At 44.3% G+C, this 21,401-nt stretch overlaps 1 protein-coding gene across 6 annotated transcripts in view; it reads left to right on the top strand.

Moving 5' to 3' along the window:
- The first annotated feature begins 17,300 nt into the window (after window positions 1–17,300).
- The window catches only part of Ppm1b (protein phosphatase, Mg2+/Mn2+ dependent 1B), a 54,767-nt gene continuing 50,666 nt past the window's right edge, over window positions 17,301–21,401 (top strand). For 4 of the 6 annotated variants that reach the window (XM_057786886.1, XM_057786879.1, XM_057786888.1 and 1 more), the window contains exon 1: window positions 17,302–17,671. The gene's annotated coding sequence lies outside the window, so the exon portion shown is untranslated. Of the gene's footprint in view, window positions 17,672–21,401 lie in introns of all 6 variants that reach the window. The other 2 variants (XM_057786889.1, XM_057786887.1) reach the window with 2 other exon arrangements.

Genomic DNA, 21,401 nt, shown 5'->3' with positions numbered 1-21,401 from the left:
CATACGGTGCAGCAGCAAGCATACTAGATGACAAACAATAAAGCTAAGGCCGATTTCATTGCATAAATTGTTGTTTTTCAGGAAATCAACAATTCAGGAAATCAATAGATGAGGATATAACTCAGTGGTAGAGGCCCTGGATTCAATCCCTACTATAGTAGAAAGAACTAAAAGAAGAGAGAGACCCGGGCAGTGGTGGCACACGCCTTTAATTCCAGCCCTTGGGGGGCAGAGGCAAATGGATCTCTGTGAGTTTGAGGCCAGCCTGGTCTACAAGAGCTAGTTCCCAAGACAGGCGCCAAAGCCACAGAGAAACACTGTCTCAAAAAAAAAAAAAAAAGAAGAAGAAGAAAGAAGAAAGGAAGGAAGGAAGGAAGGAAGGAAAGAAAAGAAAAGAAAAAAAAGAAAAGAAAAGAAAGAAAAGAAGAGAGAGAGAGACCCAACTTCCAAGTGATCGTCAGGAAACAGAGGCCTCTCATTCTACTTAATCCTCATGAGTCACCAACAGATGTACTCTATAGCCACACAGATATGTGTGAGTCTACAAGATAAATTTAGAAACCTTTCATGGCAATGAAATATTGGCATCTCAGAACAACCGCTGTGGCTCAATGGACAATTATAGGAAGGTTCTTTTCTTACTTTTAATCTGGATGTCTCAGTCACAACTATTTTCGTTACAAATAGAAACCAACACAAACTAATTTCAGCAAGAAAGAATGTGGGGATGGCTCATAGGATTCAAGGCAATAAAGTGGCCAGGCACTTGGAATCAGAACCAGCTCAGCCCTGAAGAATCCAGAACATTTTCCTTTTCTTCTGTTCCTCCCTGCAAGTCCCATGGGTTGGCTCCCTGTCTTTCCCTGGCCACAGTATGGGACCCCGTGGTTCTGGAAACAGATTCGACTTGCAGCTGTTCCTCTGAAAAGACTGGTCCAGTCTGATGGGCATTTTCTCTGCCTTGAGTCAAATATTCAAGGAACAAAACTATTTGGCCTGACTTGGGGAGAATGCCAGCCACGTTGGCCTGGTCAAAGGCACAGAACAAGAAAGTGGGTTATGATGGCTAAGTCAGTCTCTGGCACAAGAAAAATAAATAAATAAATAAATAGACAAACAAATAAATAAATGGGTTATGAACTAGGAGAACATTCATAAAGGCTTCATTTCAACTTTACACACATACACACATATATCCTAACTTTAAATTATTCTTGAATTCTCCTCTTCCCTCCTTCCTCATCTTTTTTATTATTATTTTTTAAATTTATTTTTATTTTTTTGATAGGATCTTATGATATGTGTCCCAGGCTGGTCTTGAGATGGATTTGTAGTTTAGGATGATCTCACATTCTTGATCCTCCTATCTCTGCTCCTTGCATGTTGGGAGAACAGGCATGCCATGCACCACTGCATCAAATTGATGAGGGGCTTGGGAGCAAACCCAGGGCTTCACACATGTTAGCCAAGCACATTATCAACTGAGCTACAACCACATATCCTTCCCCTTCTCTTTGAGACAGTTTCTCCATGTAGCCCAGGCTAGCCTAGAACTCTTGAGCTCAAGTGATATTTCTGTCTCAACTTCCCATGTAGCTGGTATTACCAGCATGAATTCTAGCACGACTCTCCGTATAGATTTTTTTGTGGGGGTGGGAGTTGGGGGATAAGAGGTAATGATGAGCTAGTCTTACTCTGTAACCCTGGCTGGCCTGGAACTCACTAGGTAAATCAAGGTGTCCTTGGGCTTGTAGTGACTTTCCTGCTTTTGCTTCCCCCGTGCTAGGATTCCAACAGAACTTGTATCAGTCGAGGAGCTTGCCTTCTGTGTCCACAACCCTGTGCAGAACGGTAGGTACCATGCTTCATCATTCTTGCTATCCAGGTGACAGCCAACTGGGCCAGGGATTGATTGGTAACCCATTATAGACCAACAATGTTTCCTCCAGAAGTTTGGAAGTGGGAGGCTGATGGAGGTGGGTCTTGTATTTATCTGTTGCTTTCATTGGTTAATTAATAAAGAAAACTGCTTGGCCCTGATAGGACAGAAAATTAGATAGGCGGAGTAGACAGAACAGAATGCTGGGAGAAAGAAGCCGAGTCAGTGAGTCACCATGATTCTCCCACCTGACACAGATGCAGGTTAAGATCTTTCCTGGTAAGCCAGCTCGTGGTGCTACACAGAATATTAGAAATGGGTTAGATCAATATGTAAGAGCTAGCCAATAAGAGGCTGGAACTAATGGGCCATGCAGTGTTTAAAAGAATACAGTTTCTGTGTAATTATTTCAGGTATAAAGTTAGCTGGGTGGCGGGACACAGCCCCCCCAGCCCTCCTCCCCCGTTCACTCACAACATCACAACAGGAGGTGAAGGCTGGATCAGTTTCCCTTGGCAGTGTATCTTAAGCCATGGAAGGTTGTTGCTGAAATAGCCATGAAAAGGGGTGAACAGCTACGAGAAACTCACCTCCATCAACACAGTGGAGATGAAGAGCAGAACAGAGGTTAAAAAAAAAAAAAAAAGACCATGCCACCTTCTGAAGGAACGCTGGCTGGTTTCTAGTCTTCCAGTTCCCAGTTTTTGTCTCATGTCTCATGTGGTTTGAACTGCAAAGCTGCATTTGGGTGCCAGGAATGTCTCCCATCTGCTGATTAAGGATGCCCATCTAGCTAACCCGACTTAAGTGGATTTATGCTCACTGTAGCCAGAGGATCAGAGTGAATTAAAAAACAAGGTGAGAATCCCTCACCCTCCTCCCACTACACAAAGCCATTGACCTTGAATTCTGACCACTGTTGTGGCCACTGTTGTAAAAAACAAAACAAAACAAAACCAAAAACCACTGTTGTTCTTTTTGGATTTTCCTATAAATAATCAAGAAGATATGACACTGACTTGATGTTAACATAAAAATAACACCAGATATATTGCACATGGGTTTAGCCTTTGGAACTGTAGTCCTATCGAGAAGAAAATATATAACATACCTAAACGATTAAAGAACAGTATGAAACAGTTTATAGCAATGCATTAAAACTGCACAGAACAAGGGGCTGGGTGATGGCTAAATGGCTAACGCCACTTGCTGAAATGTGGTTCAAATCCTAGAACTCACACAAGAGCCAGGTAGCACCAGCCTGTACTCCCAGACAAAGGCGGGCAGAGCCAGGGAGTCCTTGAAACAGCGAGGGAGTCCTTGAAACAATTGACTTGACAGATTATCCAAAACAGCAAGTTCCTGGGCCAAGGAGAGCTCTTGCCTTAATTGATAAGATGGAGACTTATGGAGGGAGACACCTGATGTCAACCTCAGCGCGGCCTCTACACGTACATGCACACACATGTGAACACACATGCACAATTACCACACATGCAATCTGCAACAAAGCTGAAGCACACCTTATTAACTGCACAGCACAGAATCAGGAAGAGCATTAGATCTCCCAGGTTGCAATGGTCAAAGAGACTGAACAAAGAGGAAGAGAAATGCAGGCAACTAAAAGCTAGTTGATAGGAATTTCCTTAAAAGGTTGGTTTTTTTTTGTTTTTTGGTTTTTTTTGTTTTTTTTTTTTAGGCTGTGATTACTTCTCTAGTTAGTTTTGGGTCCTATTGTAAGGGAGAGAAATGAGAAATGTTTTAATTAAAAGTGTTCCTCTCTGTAATCTTACGGGTTTTCAACGAAGTCTGCTTCCATGGTAGCAGCTGGATGCTGGGAGAATAGAGTATCCCGGGTCCAATCAGCTCTTTGTCCAACTCAACGAAGTACTTTGAAGCAGACATTAACCATCATGATATCTAGTATCTCATGCTGACATTCTAGGCTTTCCTGCAGTGTCCTGATTGATAGCAAGAGCAACACAATCACTAGGACAATTTGCACAAAGGTGCAAATTAGTAAACAAATGAAGTTTACAGGTGTGCTTGCCTTTTAACTTTATGATGCAAACAGAGGCAATCTAAAGTTGTAAAAGAAAGTTATCTAAGTCTCTATCTAATCCTCTAACACACACACACACACACACACACACAACCAAATACAGCCAAGAGAAGGAAACAAAAATATGCCTTTGTTTGTTTTTCAAGATGGTATTTTTTGTGTGTAGCCATGGCTGCCCTAGAACTCACTTTGTAGACCAGGCTGGCCTCCAACTCAGAGATCCACCCGCCTCTGCTTCCTGAGTGTTGGGGTTAAAGGTGTGCACTACCACTGCCACTGGGGGCACAAATAGCATTCTTTTACAGCTTATTGTTCTGTAATTACTGTAACTGTAGAATTGATCTGTATAATTATTAGCAAGGGACTTTATTTGGTGTCGTCAGACCATGGCCCTACAAACTTGTGTTAGAAACCATGAAGTGGTTGTTTTTTGTGGATGCATGATTACTGTAATAGAGTTAGGTCATCAATAGTGTGTTAGAAAAAATACAGTGAAAATGAGGTTTTCCAGGATGTTTATCCCTTTCCCTGATTCAGCTACTTTCTGTGCCAAAATCAGGCTTAACGTGCAGTGAAGAATAAAAGAAGCCCAACTGGAGGATTGTCAAACGTATCTTATCAATTTTACATGCCTTTTAACACGGCGCTCCAAAAAGGATCATTTCCTTTTAATTTTTAGTGTCTTTGATCTTTTCACTGCAAAGATAATCAATTAGCTTTTAATTACTTTTTCAGAAATTAGAATGTTAAATATTATACATCTCTTCAATTTCTTTTTTAGAATTAAAATATACCAAAGACCTCTTATTAGTTAATGGAAGCACCAAATAGTAAAGTTTGTTCAAAGTTTATATTCTTATTTGTCTGTCTGCCTATCTATCTATCTATCTATCTATCTATCTATCTATCTATCTATCTATCATCTATATATATTTATCTATCAATATCTGCCATCTATCTATCTATCATCTATATATATTTATCTATCAATATCTATCATCTATTTATATATCTGTCTGTCTGTCTGTCTATCTATCTATCTATCTATCTATCTATCTATCTATCTATCTATCTATCTATCTGACATAGGGTTTTATTCTGTAGCCCCAGCAGGCCTGGCACTCATTATGTAGCCCAGGCTAATACAGAGCACATATCTGAGAAAGAGAGGACTAGAGATGGAGCCTTGGAAACCCTGGTTTGGAGAGAGGATTGGGGTGATATAGCAGACATGTTGAGGAGTACGCATCCCCTGTGACAGAAGCCTGGGGTCTATTATACACTATTACTGTGTCTTTTTTTTTTTTTTTGTGCATTTAAAAGTTTCCTAATAGGGCTGGAGAGATGGCTCAGCAGTTAAGAGCATTGCCTGCTCTTCCAAAGGTCCTGAGTTCAATTCCCAGCAACCACATGGTGGCTCACAACCATCTGTAAGGGGATCTGGTGCCCTCTTCTGGCCTGCAGGCATATACACAGACAGAACATTGTATACATAATAAACAAATAAATATTTAAAAAAAAAAGTTTCCTAATAAAGCTGGGAAGGTGGTGGTGCACGCCTTTAATTCTAGCACTTGGGAGGCAGAGGCATGTGTATCTATGTGAGTTCGAGGCCAGCCTGGTCTACAAGAGCTAGTTCCAGAACAGGATCTAAAACTACAGTGAAACCCTGTCTCGAAAAACCAAATAAATAAATATAAAAGTTTCCTAATAAAGAAGTTTGAGGCCAGCCCAGTGGTGGGATCTTAACCATTTCAGCTGCACAGTGACTGAAGCTGGACAATGGCATGCAGGAGTCTAGAACCTGTTAGGCAACATAGCACCTGTTCACCTTGAAATCAAAAGGGAGTTTCAAACAGACAGACAACAACCCCAAAAAGTCTTTGGAAAAATCTTACCAAGAAACGTCTTTGATCACTTTCTTACTTATTTCTATTACTGTGATAAAATAACCCTGACAAAGCAATGCAGGGGCAAAATGGGCAAAAAGGGCAAAAGGGGCAAAGGGGGCAAAAGGGAATATATATATATCCGTCAGGACCCAAATCTAGAGAATGTTGCTGCCCATTTTCAGTCAGATCTCCCCATCAATTAATGTAACCAAGACTATACTGAACATCTCAGACATGCCCTCAGGAGGCAGAGGCAGAGGCAGGCAGATCTCTGTGAGTTTGAGGTCACCCTGGTCTACATAATAAGTTCTAGGACAGTCAGGGTTACACAGAGAAACCCTGTCTTGAAAATCAAAAGCAAAACAAAACCAAACCAAACCCACATGAACTCACCCCTCACCCTCCAATATGGCTCATAAATTGGTCTGTGGTAAGGAGGATGTGAGAATTCTTAGCTGCCATGGCTTCATTTTCTAATATGCCTCGCACCTATCTTCTCTGGCTGTTGATCTGGGAATCTTCCAGCAGATCGACTTCAGCTCAGAGCCTTAATTTATCACCTTGATGTCTATTTTTCCTGTGACCAGGTCCTGCTGAGACATTGCCTTTCGACCCATTACCTATCTGCTACCTGCTAGAAACATGAGGCTCTTATCTAGAGGACCAGAGAGTCCCTTATTATTAAGAACATCTTTTAGACTAACAGCATTCCAGCCCTGCATTTCTCTTTCGGCATGAATTTTTTATTGGTGAGTTTCCTTACAACCCTTTTCCTTCATGTTTGTTTGTAGAAGGATCTCCTGGGACCTGGTGTCCATGTTCATCATCTTGTATCTGCCTGGTCCTCAGTCTGCTTAGATTCTTAAAATCAAGACTCAAGTCCAGCTTCGATCTTAGGAAACAAAGACAAGTGAAGAGGAAAGGGGGTTGCAGATAAACAAGAAGAAGGGAAAGAAGGGTTAGGTAAAAGAACTAGGGCATAAATGTTAAACTGTTTACTCAAATGGCTGTTGGAATTTCCCACTGCCACGCACACTTAAACACTTTGCAGCATTTATAGTTGGGCACCATGTGGGACATCTTTCTGATACCCGCCTACAGTGTTGTAATCATGATCTCAATCATCTCATACGCGCGACATGAACTTGAAAATACAAGGAGGGGCTGGCTCTGTGGTAACCAGTTTTGGCCTCTCAGGCTCTGTGGATTGCATACAGGATGGAGATAGCTTGATCAACTTCCTGTCTTAGGAGGAAGTGGGATGGTGTGGGGGGAGGAAAGGGAAAACGTCCAAGCGAGCTCCTTGAAATCCTCCCAGTGCAACTCAGCCCGCAGTTACTGTGCGCCTACTGTGTGCCCTGCACAACAGAAGCAGCTGTGTGGGGATTGACCCGGACCTTCCTGTGCACACCAGGAGCGCAGGAGTCTTACCTTGCCCAGGTCCTTTTGGTTTGGCTTTGCTCCAGAGTCTCAGCGGATTCCTTCTCAGAACTGCTGTGAAATGACCAAGGGAACTCATGACCGTGCATGAAACAAACACATTTGTGATATAACGATACATAGGCTTGCCCCTCTGTGGTGGTGGTGGTACTTTTCTCCAGGGCTGGGGATGCAACCCATAGCCTTGGACATACTAGGCAAATGGCCTACCACTGAGCCACATTCCTAGCCCACCCTTCTCTATTAACACAGTAAATAAAAAGATCTGGTAATGGATTTGACCGATCCTACAATTTCAAAGTAGTTTAAACTGAAGTTTGAGGCGAGGGAGCACCTTTGTTAAAGACTCTAGAAGGTGGGTCAACTGATTAGAATTTGGTGTCGTGGAGAATTAAATTCCCCCTGGCTCTGAACTATATTTTATATAAGAGGGGAAAAAAACAGCAGTGAGGAAAGAGACATTTCAAATCTCGAAAATCTCTTTGACAGCTGGCTTAATAGAAAACACTTAGTAGAAAAAATGCTTTTGCATTATTATGTTACAGTGCCCATGGAAGCCCGCGGGTACTAGACTTTTGTAGAGCAAACTTGTGTGACAGGGGGTTTGAAAACCTTGTGGCCCCTGGCTATCAGACCATTTTCTATGATTTTTGATTTAGAAGTTTTCCCCAAATACTTGTTGCTGTTACAACTTGCATGGGGAACAACTTTCCACTGGGGAAAAGGACCAGTGTGACAGCTAGGAATAAATTGTTTAATATGTGCTGGCCATTTCTTGTCCCTTCCAGGTGCCTGCGGCCCTCCCATCCTGCTCTGGGATCTGTAAGAGTACTAGCAAGAGGCTTCCTGGTTGTGCTAGTGACCACATTGCTGTGACCACCTGACAGAAGTGACACAGGAAGTGTCCATTTTGGCTCGCAGTTCCCTTGTGGCAGGGACAGCGTGGTGACTGGAGGAGGAGGCAACTATCATATTGAGTCCCCAGCCAGGAACCAGAGAGCTGTGGATATTGGTGCTCACTCAGCTTTCTCCTCTCTATGCGATTGAGGACCTCAGCCCAAAGAATGGCGCTGCCCACATTTCACATGGGTTTTCTCACCTCCCTTGGCTTGGTCTAGATACTCTCTCACAGACATGTGCAGAGATCTCCTGATCCAGGCAAGCTGATACTCCACAGAAAGCATGGTACTGGCCCTCTGGTTTCCAGTGGGTAATTCTAGCAGGAGACAATAGAGGAGGAAGACATGAGACCGGGAAACTTACTTCCCAGCTAAAGAGGGTTTGTTTTGTCTCTGCACAAATCAGAGTTCTGTACCCATACCCCCTCTCCTGTGTTTACTCTTTGAACTTATGATGAATCCTCCTGTCTTGGCCTTCCAAATAAATGCCGGGAGACATGAGCCACTGTCACTGGCTACACAAGTCCCTGCTGTCGGTGTGTTTCTGTTGTCTCTTTTCCCTCTCATCCCTTTGGACATACAAATCCTAACAGGGAGCTCTGACCTCTACCTAGCTTGGAAATAGTCCATCGTTAAAATCTGCCTTAAATTTCAAATCTGACTGTACTGCTCATTTTCTGCTGGGCTCGAATGCATTTGGTGGGACAATGAGTTACATGCCTTTTAGTGAAAGCATTATCTGCAGCATTGGGTCCTCCTGATTGTAATGGAAGCTAGAGGGCATGAAGCCTTGGTATTTCGGAGCCTAACGTTGTTAATGGCTCTGGAAAGAAAGGGCTGGATATACTGAAGACCTACTGATGTTCATACAGTCAGTCATATTGATTTTACCTCCATTTAGGTTTGTTTTCATTTATGCATAGATAATACAGAAAACAGCTGTAAAGATGCCTATAAAAGCCAATGGGGCCACGTTCCTGGTACTGACATATTGGTAGTAGGCCATGGATTCTGAGCAAGCCAGGGTGGTGATGGACATGAACTCGTGGCCTCATGCATACTAGACACATTTTCTACCACTGAACTACATCTTTAGCCTAAGCCAAAAGCCTAAAATGTGGCCCCAGATGATGGCATCAGGGTTCTCTAGAGGAACAGAACTTATTGGATGAAAAAAGTACATATACATCTATATATATACACACGCACACACACACACACACATATATACATATATGTATATATCCATGTGTATGTATGTATACATATATATGGGATTTACTAGAATGATTTACAGGCTGTGGCCCAGCTAGTCTAACAATGGCCATCTACCAATAGAAGGTCCAAAAATCCAGTATTGTCAGTCCATGAGGCTGGATGTCTCAGCTGGTCGTCAGTATACACCAGAATCCTGAGGAAGTAGTAGGCTCTAACGCTAATAAAGAAATGGACTTGCCATGGAAAGAGAGGGGTGGGGGGAGTGTTGAAGGAGGCTGCTTATTGGTTCCTGGTCGCTTAGCCCTGAAATAACCATACAGAAACCATATTATTTGCAATACTGTTTGGTCAATAGCTTAAGCGTATTTCTGGCTAACTCATATCCTAAACTAAACAGTCTCTATTCATCTGTGTATCACCACATGGCTGTGGCTTACCCAGTAAAGTACGGCATCTGTCTCTGGCAGGCTACAGCGTTTCTCTCTGACTCCACCTCCTTTCTACCAGCATTCAGTTTAGTATTCCCAATCCTATCTACATTCTGCCCTATCAACAGGCCAAGACAGTTTCTTTATTCACCAATGGTATTCACAGCATACAGAGGGGACTCCCACATCAGGAGAGGGAGAGGAAGAGGAAGAGAGAGGGAAGAGGAAGGAAGGGGAAGAGAGAGAGAACAAGCAGACTTATATAGGCTGCCAGCAGAAGGTGTGGGCCAGGTCTCACCTCAAAAGATCTGGATGAAAGGTGGATCTTCCCAACTCATATGGTAGGAATTAAAAGTGAGTCTTCTCACTTCAAATGATTTAATTAAGAAAAAATCCCTCACAGATAAACCTAGCCACTTGGGTTTTAGTTAATTCTAGATCAGAGCCCAGTATCACCTGGAAACCTGAATCCTTGGACCCCAACTGCGAGTTATAAAACTAGGAATTCCAGAGGTGGACTTTAGCAGTCTAGGCAATGGGACCTCCTTCAGATGACTCTGAAGCTCAGGCATCCCTGAGAATCTCTGTTGTAAGCAGACTTCCTTATCTACCTTGCAGTTAGGGATGGTCATGTGACTTTCTCACCATACTGCTCAGAAACTGGCACTTTAACTGAGTCTGCAGTAAGCATCCTGCCATGCCTTTACTGCTGGGGACATTACTGGCCACTTGCATTATTCCTATATGCTAGAGCTTTTAGCCACGGAGAAGGTTTTCTGTTATTCGCAGTCAAATATGGTGACTATTTTGATGAATATTTAAAGTATTTCTGACTAATATATCTTGGTTAAAAAGTTTAAGAAGACATTTCTCCTTATGATGGCAAGAATTTAAATATGATTTTAATATTGTAATAAATCCTGACATATGTGGAACATAGAGCCAGTTTCTTTTTTTTTTTTTTTTTTTTTTTTTTTTTGGTTTTTCGAGACAGGGTTTCTCTGTGGCTTTGGAGCCTGTCCTGGAACTAGCTCTGTAGACCAGGCTGGTCTTGAACTCACAGAGATCCACCTGCCTCTGCCTCCCGAGTGCTGGGATTAGAGGCGTGCACCACCATCGCCCGGCTAGAGCCAGTTTCTTATGGTTTCAAAGTTTTCAAGTTTAGTTTATGTGTATAGGTGTTTTGCCTACATGTCCCCAAAGGACAGAAGACTGTCTTGGATATCTGGGAGATGTGAGCTGTCCTGTGGGTGCTGGAAATCCAACCCTGGCCTACTGGAAGAGACATTTCTCCAGCCTCTTTAGAGATTTCTAGGGTAGTTGTTGTTTTTTTTTTTTTTTTTTTGACATATAGAGTTTACTTCTTGCTCAACGTCCATGTATCTAGGCATACATCCCCCACTCTTGAGTTGTTCTACTCTGATAATATGTTTAAGGGGGAAAATGTAGTTTTAGGAAAATGAAGGTTAAACATTTCTAACAAAATAGAATGGTCCACCAGTTATGGGTGACCATGTATGGAAGCCTAGGACTTGAGAAGATAAAGCCTTGGCTATGTAATAAGGTCCAACCTAAGCCACACAATGAGACCCTGACTGAAGGCCAGCAGTGTCTGTTATACTACCTGACTCTGTGGAATCTTAGTAAGTGCAGTAAGAGATTGATTCTATGTTATTTTTTTAATTTTGAGGTAGTCTCATGCAGCCCAGGCTGGCCTCAAACTTGATGTGTAGCCATGTTGTGGGAGCTGCGGGCTGTGTTCTTGCTGCCCGGCTAGCGGCCACCTGGCTAGCTTATGCCCCAAAATAACAACACACAAATTGTATTAATTGAAACACTGCTTGGCCCATTACATCTAGCCTCTTCTAGGCTAATTCTCACGTATTAATTTAGCCCATTTCTAATAATCTGTGTAGCACCTTGAGGTGCGCTTACCGGGAAGATTCTAGCCTACATCCATCCTGGGTCGGAGCTTCATGGCGTCTGCCCTGGGGAGCAGAGCTATGGCATCTCTGCTCACTTCCCTTCTTCCCAGCATTCTGTTCTGTTTACTCCACCTACTATATGTTCTAACCTACCAAGGCCAAGCAGTTTCTTTATTAATTAACCAATGACCTTCCTCCATTATAGCCAAGGATAGCCTTCAACTACAGATCCTCCTGGGTGCTGAGGTTCTAGGTATGGACCTCCATGATAGAGGGCTGGTCTCCCATCTGGGAGGATTTAGGTTCAATCCCAGTATATCAATGCACTCAAATCAGGGTGCTTGGGAGTTGACAGCAGAGTGCCTCAAGAAAGCTAGTGATTTGTATGAAACAGGGACACCAACAGGTAAGCCTTTCTTAATGGGAATCATATGAAGATTCTTGATGCAAAGTAGACCGTCATTAGGTGCTGCGATGAACCGCTCTCAGGTAAACCCTGAAATTACTGTGTGGTTTTGGAAGCACTGTGTACAGGATGGACTTAGGGACCACCCAGATTTACTGGAAATAAGTGTTATCTGATATTTTATCTGTGTGTGAAGAGTATGTGTGTGTGTAGTGGGACTTTCCTTTGGGCTGCCAGCTCACAAAAAAATGACATAGAGATTTATTATTAATTACAAAACTTTGGGCTTTGCTTAGACTTATTTTTAACTAGCTCTCATAACTTAAATTAACCCATATATTTTAATCTACGTTTTTCTGCGCACTTGTCATCTCATCGTCATTTTGCCCATCCTGCTTTCTCTGCTTTTGGCTGGCAATTCCACCTTTCTTCTTCCCGAGTGCTCTCTGTCCAGAAGTCCCAGCTATACCTCCCACCTAGTGATTGTCTGCTTAGCCTTTTTGTGGTAGTAGCGGTGGGGCTGTGTCCCGCCACCCGGCTAGTTTTACCCGAAATAATTACACGGAAACTGTATTCTTTTAATCACTGCCTGGCTGTGTCCCGCCACCCGGCTAGCTTTACCCGAAATAATTACACGGAAACTGTATTCTTTTAATCACTGCCTGGCCCATTAGTTCCAGCCTCTTATTGGCTAGCTCTTACATATTGATCTAACCCATTTCTAATATTCTGTGTAGCACCATGAGCTGGTTTACCAGGAAAGATCTTAACCTGTGTCTGTCTGGAGTGGGAGAATCATGGCGACTGACTGACTCGGCTTCTTTCTCCCAGCATTCTGTTCTGTCTACTCCGCCTACCTAATTTTCTGTCCTATCAGGGCCAAGCAGTTTTCTTTAATTAACCAATGAAAGCAACAAGACCCACCTCCATCACTTTTTATTATACCAATCACAGTGACATATCTTTACACAATGTAATCAAAATCAAGGATCTCCCAACAGGACAGGGTATTGTCTCCCAAAGTGCCTCCATTAGATGAGGCTGGTAGGACTCCGGCCTGTCTCTGCCTCCCTAGTGCTTGGATTACAGTCTTGTGCCACCAAACTCAAGCTTATTATTATTATTATTATTATTATTATATAAATTCTGGGGCTGGAAGTCGGACTCTAGTGTGTGCAAGGCAAGCTCTTTACAACTGAAGCCATCTTCCCGGTCATGATGTCTTATTTTATAAAGAACTCCAGAGCTGGAGCAGCGGTGCACACCTGTAATCCTGGTACCCAGGAGGCTGAGACAAGGGGATCTTTGTTATTTGGGGCCAGTCTGGTCTACACAGTGAGTTTCAGGAAAGCCAGGGCTACATAAAGAGAGCATTTCAAAACAAACAAAAGTGAAACCCTCCAAAACATAAAAAAATTAAAAAAGCCTCTAAATCTGGATGATTTTCTACTTACACTTAGTAATTATTTCAATTTTGAAGGACATATTGCTAGGAGTGTCAGCAGCTCATCGTCTGGCTCTAGAGAGAGGTATAATGACTGGAAGAACCAAGGTGCAGAGTGTACTTACTTCATAATCACAGTACAGAACCAATTATGACAGTACTGACTGGGTGTCTACCATGACACACACTGCTGTTTGAATTTTATGAATCTTGTTGGGTATTTTTCTTCTTTTTCCGGGACAGGGTTTCTTTGTAGCTTTGGAGCCTGTCCTGGAACTAGCTCTTGTAGACCAGGCTGGCCTTGAACTCATAGAAATCCACCTGCCTCTGCCTCCCAAGTGCTGGGATTAAAGGGGTTGCCCATCACCGCCCTGCTTCTTGTTGGGTCTTCTTAAAGAATTAGTGTTGTTAAACTTGAGTAACTTATACAAGAAAGTTAGCCTAATTGTTTTTGTCTGTGATCTCACTGTATTCTTAGACCTGAACAAACAAACAAACAATCCAGAATGTTTTATTTTCAGGGATTAAAGAGTGAGTGATATGCAAACTCCAGCCCAATTACAGGACTGAACTTTCCATCACTTTTCAGGGTCTGCCAAAGGGAAGTGAGAAGAAATCAAGCAGGGCAAGAAAGTGTTCTGCTGCCTACCTGTGGTGGTCTGGGTCCTTAAGACAGGGGTCTCCAACGGACCTTATTTTTTGATCCTTAACATGGTCTCTAATTTGTAAGGTGAGGTTCCAGACAACAATCTTTTTACAAAAGGTATCCCAAGAAAGGTGTGATTTCAGGAAATACAGTCTACAAGTGGTTTATATAACACTTCTTTGGTTGGCGAAGACAGCTGTGTGGGTCAAGGAGCTGCCATCATGCCTGCTGATGGTGAGACCTGACCCCATAGTCCTTGGACCTCCACCCCCACACAGACATGCTCTCGAGGGCATGCATGGACACACACACACACACACACACACACCCTGAACTAAAATAAAATCTTTTTGCTCTCATAGTGCAGATCTTGGAAGGGACAGTGAGAACGAAATTGGGGTTCCCTTTTCTTTGCTGATACTCACACTACAGTATCAGCAAAGAAAAAATGGGGAAAAGAAATTTTTATGGCTGTCTCCAATTCTCAGCGCCACAGGGTCTAAGAGTCGATGTGCAAAACAAGCAAACAAAACACAAACAAAAAAACCAAAGCCGGGCGGTGGTGGCGCACGCCTTTAATCCCAGCACTCGGGAGGCAGAGGCAGGCGGATCTCTGTGAGTTCGAGGCCAGCCTGGTCTACAAAGGGAGTTCCAGGACAGGCTCTAAAGATACAGAGAAACTTAGTCTCGAAAAAACCAAAAAACAAAACAAAACAAAAACAAGCAAACAAAAGACCCAGCAGCTGAAGAGATATTTTAAAATATCTCTTAGTTCAATCTCGAAGTTCAATCCCAGAATCAAACAAAACAGATAAAATAAAAAAATGACCTTCTGAGCTTTATCCCCAGAGTTCCGGATTTTGTGGCATGAATGAGCCTGGGAATCTCAGGTGATTCTGATGCTAACTGGCTGTTTGCCCACTGTGCTGTAAAATCACCATCTGTGTAGGCTAGATTCCCGTCTACTTGACACAACCTACAGTGGTCTGAGAGGAGGAAACCTCCAGAGAGGAAATGACTCCCTACGATCAGGCTGTGGGCCAGCCTGTAGGGCATTTTCTTAATTAGAGATAGATAGGGGAGGGCCTAGCCCATGGTGAGTAGGGCTACCCCAGGGCAGGTGATCATGGGTTCTATAAGAAAGCAGGCTGAGCAAGCCTAAGTAAGCAGGGCCCTCCACGACTTGGCATCAGCTCCTGCCTCCTAGTTCCTGCCCTGTGTGAGTGCCTGTCTTCAATGTGCATGTGTAATCCCAATAAACACTTTCCTCTCCAACTTTCTTTTTGGTCACGGTGTTTCACTGAAGCAACAGAACACCATTCTTATACTTGAGGTTCCAGAAAAATCTGAATCGCAATCAAGTGTTTATTTCTGCCACTTTCACGTGGCAGCTGCTCCAGAAATATGCCCTTCTTTTCAAGGCCGAGGAGCCTTTCCCAACTAACTTATACGTAAGGGTGAATGAGGCTTAAAACGTATTTCAAAGACTTGTGTATATATCAATGCTTGCGTGATTAAAAACCTCTCAAGGTAAATGTTTAAATGCCCTATTGCACTTTCATTTGGAGGAATTAACCTGGTTCACTCTCTAGCCAAATCTGATTGCTAGATGACCATTTCCTTCATCTGCCTTATAGAACTGCTGTAATTTATTCTGGATTCACCCCGGTCTTTGAGAAGCTTTCCTTGTAATCATCCCCCCACAGGGAGAATCCTTTATGCCGTCAAACCCTAAATACACGTTTTCCTACACACACCTACCATCCCGGTCTGGGACCAGTTTACTTTAGTACCTCCAGTTCTACCCGCCAAGCCTAGCAAACAGCAGGTGCTCTTTAAAGAGGGGAATGACCTAGTGAATGTCAAGAGCTTAGACAGGAGTTTTAAAAATCAGCCCTGAGAAAACACACAGCTCCCAAGGGCTGAACGGCAGGCGGTCCTGGTAAAGAAGACAGAAGAACAATCTGAACCAGCACACAACCCTCCTGAAGGGATTACTTGTCCCATTTTCTCAAGTGGCTTTTCAGCCTCCTCAACTTCCCGCCCACTCTCCCCTGCTGGAGACAGGTCATGCAGGTATCCCAACAATGAGGCACTGATTGGCCAGAGATGATTTCATTGTTAGGAACATCCGGGCCCTTCACCCTCCCTGCAACACCTCCCCAGAGCCCCTAACGCACCCAGTTTTCCACTCCCGCGCGCGCCCCACCCGTAGTTTAAACAACAACGCCTCTCTCTCTCCAGGCACCTTCTCGGTCCTCACGGTGCTCTCCCTTCACGTCTCTACACCGAAGAGAGGCGTCTGTCTCCTCCAATGAGGACCTAGGGACACTTTTCTAGCCAATCAGGAGCAGGCTCTCCACTCCGGTGGGACCAACTTCCACCTATAACAGGACTGCCCGTTGGTTCCTTTACGTGTTCGTTTTCCGCGAGGTTTAGAGGTCACAGAAGTGCAGGGTCCGCAGACTCGGGGCTTGGCCGCTTCCTGAGATTAACCAATCGCTTTTAGGATACCTTTGCGCGTTTGTTTAAAAAGCCGGAGAGACGGATTTGGAAATTGATTAAGTGACGGACAAGTAGAGAAAGCCAATGACCCGAGGGTCAGGCCTCCATTCGGACCAATCAGACAACGGAACCAGCCTCTAAGTGGGCGTAATTTGACGGACGGAGGACTCTACCTATGGCTCCTAGGGAGGGCAGGCCGGTGACGTCGGGAAGTAGAGCAAAGCGGAGGCGGGGCTGAATAAAGTAAATGGTAATAAAGGGTTGAGCCTCACTGGTGGGCGGTGCTTGATGGATAGGTGACCTTGCCAATTAAAGGTGGGGAATGACGCCCAATTGGATATTAAAGACACAGAGGCGGGGCCGCAGGGGCGGGGAAAACGACGCAGAGTGGGTACTGGGGGCCGGACTGGGCGGGAGAACGGAGATTGATGTGCCTTTCAGCAAACCGTGATACGTGGCGATACGCGCGGCGTCCCAATGGGCGGTCGCGGGGGGCGGAGCCTGGGGAGGGGCGGAGAAAGACGGAGGTGCTGGGAGGGGGTTGCAGAAGGAGCGGTGCGGCCGCTGCTCAATGGCGGAAAAGCCGCTGGTGCTCTGACCGCCGGCAGTTGCGGGGGAGTTTCCTGCCGGCGCGGCTGGAGTCTCTGTTTCTCCGTGTCCGGTGGCTGGAAGATGCTCCAGAGAGACCAGGCTGCGGCGGAGGAGGTGGCGGCGGCCGAGTCGGTAGCGGCGCTGGGGTGGAGAGAAGGCGGCGGCGGCGGCGTGAGGGGCCGAACGGTGTAAACAGCCCGGGCGGCGGCGGTGGCCGAGCCCCCTAGGGCGAAGCGGCGGCGGCGGAGGCAGGACGCGTCTCGGGAAGAAGCCGGGGGCCGCTGGCGGCTGTGCGGCGGGGGAGCCTGCGAGACCTCGCCTCCTCCTTCGATTCAGGTAAGGCCGCTTGGCGGGCGCCCCGCGGAGTGGGGAACGGCCGGCCGGCCAACTTGCGCCCCGAGTGCCGGGCTAGGCCCCAGCCCGGACCGCCGCCTCCGCTCGCACTCGAGGCTCCGGAGGGGTGCGGCGAGCGAGTAGTTTGCCGGTTCGCGTGGAAGTCGGCTGCTTCCCCTTGAGCTGCGCCGTGTAGGCAGCGCCGATGGGCGCGCGGGCCACTCCAGGCCGCGGCTCCCCGGGTCCGGCACGCCGCCTTTGAAAACACCTTTCCGCTTTGCTCTCCGGGTCCCTTTCTGCCCTCCCCTGCGCTCCGCTTCACTTCCTTGTGAAGTCTTGCTTTTCTGTGTGTGCCTCCTTCCTCAAGTGCTTTAAACCGTTTCTTTCGCTCCTCCTAAGAGTCTGCTCGTGTCTCTGTGTGTGGTTATACCCTCTCTCCAACCGCCCGGCACACTGTCAGAAATTTTATTAAATGAAATTGCTACGATCTTTATCCCAAATCTATTGGAGGTCCATTAAGAATAGACTGACCAGTATTATGTGGCCAGATCACTTTTATATACTTCTAACTTTAAGAGTATCATTAAGGATAGAGTGAAAATAACCGTGAAATAAATTTCCAGATGAAGGGCTCGATGGATGTTGGAACAATTTCTTCAGTTTTAAAAAGTTGCATGACCTCTAATACCAGTTTTAGCACCCGTAGAAAGTTTGCCGGTCTTAAGTTTGCCGATCTTATTTGGCAAAAAAAATGTCTCTTTAAGCATTCGCTAGCAGCCCAGGTTGATCAGTATTCAAGCGCTTCTGAAACCAGCTTGGGAATTTAAAAACAACTACGAAGCTGTCTTGTTAAGTCACAGAGAACTTTTAAAATAGGCCCCACATGTTTAATGTATCAAAATAAAGCTGGCAGGAGTCTCGTAAAGGGATTATTAGGGAATTGGAGTTGTCTTCGTGTTTTGTGGCTATTTTGGGAAAACCATTCTTTTTCTGTTAACAAAGGTTTGCAGCTACTCTGATGTGAGAATTACTGAGGCTTACTGTGGGATTAGCACAGGAACTCTATCTGAGCGACTCCATGGATGGAGAAGTGGTGAGTTGCGCAGAGAAGGGAGTGAGTCACAGTATGTTCTGGCAGAAACATGCCATGGCCTCTGAATGTTAATAGATATTATTTCATTTACTTTCTCTGTTGTGCAATCAGAGTTCCTTTTGTAGGCCTGCACCACCTCTAAACAAGTGTGGAAGTTATTCTGATTATTACAGAATTTTCCAAGAGTATAGACATAAAAACACATTCTTGCAACACTTAGATGATAATTTTTATGCATTTGGAGACCGGAGCGTGGGGGGCTCATTATGAAACCCCGGCTGGCAGGTGTGTAACTCACTTGGTAGACCAGACTGGCCTTGAACTCCCCGAGATCACCTGCCTCTGTGTCCTGGGTGCTGAGCTAGAGGGCCTGGACCCGCACACCCAGTTAAATGGTGATTTTTTTTTTCTTTCTTTCTTTAAAGAAATGCTTTTGTAGACCTTCCGAATGGGCAGTGAGTGTGCTGCTATTTGTTTCCTTTGGCTGTTTGGTATTTAGTTAGTGCATCAACACCTCCCCTCCCCTAAAGGGTTTTTTTGTTTTTGTTTTTCTTTGAGACCGGATCTCAAAATGTAGCAAGGGGTTGGCCTTGGGCTCACTGTGTAACCTCTGCTGGTCTCAAAGTGATCCTCCTGCCTCAGATTCTTGGAATCACAGTGTTTCACCATTCTTGTCTCTCTTCATTTTTATATTGCTTGTATTGTAAGTGTTTGCTGCATGTGTGTAAAATGTTCCATGCGCACCACCACGTGTATGCCTGGTGCCTTGTGGAAGCCAAGAGGGAGTGAGAGGGCATGAGGTCTCTTGGAGCCAGAGTTACAGGCTCCTACGGAACCCAGGTCCTGTGCCAGAGCAGCTGTAATTGCTCTCTAGCCCCTGAGCGCGCGCTCGCTCTCTCTCTCTCTCTCTCTCTCTCTCTCTCTCTCTCTCTCTCTATATATATATATATATATATATATATATATATATATATATATATATATATATATATAAAACTTTAAATCTTGTCGGCTTTTACTTGTTTTTAATGGTTGTGTTTTCTCTTCGTTTAGTGGGTTTTTGTTTTGTTTTTCTCTCAAAGTCTTAACAGTTTCTACCTAGTGCCTTGTGTTCATTGTGTTTTCTCACATGAGCATTTGTATTTTTATTAGTATTTCTCCATTCTTCGCCATAGCTCTTGAGCGGTTGCTGTGATGATTTGGAGCAATAGGCAGAGCTCTCACCACTTGTGCTTTACCGTTGGGTGTCTTGTTTCTCTGAAGACTGCAGGTTACTAAAGTGAGAGTGCTGCTTAGTTTCTGTGGCCGGCATGCCAGAGCACACTGTTTTATGGTAGTAAGCCACATAATTACCAAATCCCTAAGATTATATCATCAAAAGGGATGGGATGGTGTCTAAATAGCTGTGCTTCTAAGAACAGTTGATTCATAAGTTGATATGGTAAGAAAAAGTAGCTCTTGAAAGTTACAGTGTTTCCTCTGATGTATAGTGTTCAGTGGAAACCTATGAATTCAACAGTAACTCTGTTGGGCTGTCTCTTGGCAGGCTGCCATAGTATCACCTGATATGGAGATTTCTTAAAAAACTATTGGAGTCCATGTCCTTGTACATGAGTTGATAAATATTTCTTTTATAGTATATGATATTGGGAGTGAATGTTTTCCCCTCCTACCATTGATGTTGTAACATATGAATCTATGTTTCATGAATATTTATGTGTTATGTGTAATCATTTAAAGATATATTGTAACTGTACCTTGCAGAGAAGGTAGTAAACTAATCCCACTAGTGGTTTTTATTCTCCTGGCACTCAGGAAATTGAGGCAATATGACGGGCAAGTTTTAGTGGCTACAGAGCAAGGCTGCCTTGAAAATATTAGTACAGTGGATAAAATTAACTTCTTAGGAAACATTCTATGTTTTCTGCAAAATACAGCTTGATTTTTTTTTAAAGAGAAATTAGAAAAAACAGTGGTCTAAGACTAATACAAGGCTTTTTGGTTGTGGGTTTTTTTTTCAACTTTAGAATTTATTCATACAGTAGTTTCAGGTATGCTTAGACAGTTAGAAAAAAGTGATCCTTCCTTGTTCCTGTTTTTCTTTTTTCATTTTATGAGAGAGTGCGCTAGCACACATGCTCCGGTGTGTGGCCAGGAGGTCAGACCTAGTTTTTTCTATCATGTGGGTTATGAGAATCAGACTTGGTGCCAGGGCACTCTTACTCCCCCAGGCCTCTCTTCAGCTCTTTATTTTTAGTGAACTAATTTTAGAAGTATAATGACCCAGGTGAACATTGGTGGTGGTGGGGGGGGCAGCGGTGGTGCTTGCCTTTAATCCTAGCCTCTGCCCAGGAGGCAGAGGCAGGTGGATCTCTGTGAGTTTGAGGCCACCCTGGTCTATATAGTGAGTTCCAGGACAGCCAAAACTGTTCAACAGTGAAACCCTATCTTCAAAAAACAACAACAAAAACAGAACAAAACAAAAGTTAGAATGACCTTGAATACTTCTGTTTAAAGTTTGTCGTAGAATATGGCCATGATAACCTGTTAGCAGAATTGCATTCCTTAGCTGAGGATAGCCTAAGGTTCTTAGAAATTTGGGCAGACCCGTTATGTGATCTAGACTACTTCCCATCTCGC

Source organism: Chionomys nivalis, chromosome 1, assembly GCF_950005125.1.
Source record: "Chionomys nivalis chromosome 1, mChiNiv1.1, whole genome shotgun sequence".
NCBI classification, from domain to species: domain Eukaryota; kingdom Metazoa; phylum Chordata; class Mammalia; order Rodentia; family Cricetidae; genus Chionomys; species Chionomys nivalis.
Note: the sequence above shows the minus strand (reverse complement) of the source record. Positions and strands in the feature narration are given on the sequence as shown.